This window comes from Mus pahari, chromosome 13 (genome assembly GCF_900095145.1).
Source record: "Mus pahari chromosome 13, PAHARI_EIJ_v1.1, whole genome shotgun sequence".
NCBI lineage: Eukaryota > Metazoa > Chordata > Mammalia > Rodentia > Muridae > Mus > Mus pahari.
Genome location: NC_034602.1, coordinates 56,429,180 through 56,430,340, shown reverse-complemented (window position 1 = coordinate 56,430,340; position 1,161 = coordinate 56,429,180).

The following is a 1,161-nucleotide window of genomic DNA, read 5'->3' as shown; positions in this document are numbered from 1 at the left end:
AGACAGGGTTTCTCTGTATAGCCTTGGCTGTCCTGGAACTCACTTTGTAGACCAGGCTGGCCTCGAACTCAGAAATCTGCCTGCCTCTGCCTCCTGAGTTTTTTTCTTTTTTAAAAAAAGGTTTATTTACTTACTTAACTTATATGAGTACACTGTAACCATTTTCAGACACACCAGAAGAGAGCATCAGATCCCATTACAGATGGTTGTGAGCCACCATGTGGTTGCTGGGACTTGAACCCAGGACCTCCAGAAGAGCAGCCAGTGCTCTTAACTGGCTGAGCCATCTCTCCAGCTCCCTTTATTTTTGGGAGACAGCACCCCTCATGGAACACGGAGCTTACCAAGTTGTCAGGATTCTCTGGTCAGCAAGCCCCAGAGGGCCTCCTATCTCTGCCTCTCCAATACTGATTTTACAAACCTGGCAGCAGCTGCCTTAAAAAAAAAAAAAAAAAAAAAAAGTTTCTTTTCAAAGTATGCCCGTGTGTCTCTATGGGTCTCCAGGGCTGGGGTGGTTGTGAGCATCCTTGAGGCAGGTGCTGGGAACTGAAGAAGAGCAGCCCTTCATTCTTAACTACTGAGCAGCTAGCTATCTTTCCAGTCTCAGCACTTGCTTTTCACTTGCACCCGAGGGACCTGAACTTTGACCTCTGTGCTTACATAGCAGCAGCTTTGCCCACCGAGCCTCCTCCTCAGACCTAGAAAAGCAAGCATCTGAATGTGCTTTCAACATTTCCTAATTACTTTCCCCATGAGGTACAGTCACGCACTACATAGCATCATTTCACCAAGGGCTGACTTCATATAGGGTGGTCCCCTCTTATACTGAGTACTGATGTTATTCCCAGCGAAGTTTGCGTAAGTACACGATGACGTAGCAGAACAAATGTGCCGAGCACATTTCTCAGAACATATCACCACCAATGAGGGACAGGTATTTGTGTCTGGCCTTTTCTCCTTTTTGATTTTAGGCTTAAGCTGATCTTTAGCAGCAAAAGAAACAGAATAAACCTTCACATTAAAAGTGGGCGTGTCAGTAATCATGACTCCTGGGGGGGGGGGAGTCTCAAGTAAGGAGATCACTGCAAGTTCAAGGCCAGTCTGAACTATATACAGCGTTCCAGATCTGCCACCTCTACATAGAGACCATGTCTCAAAAAT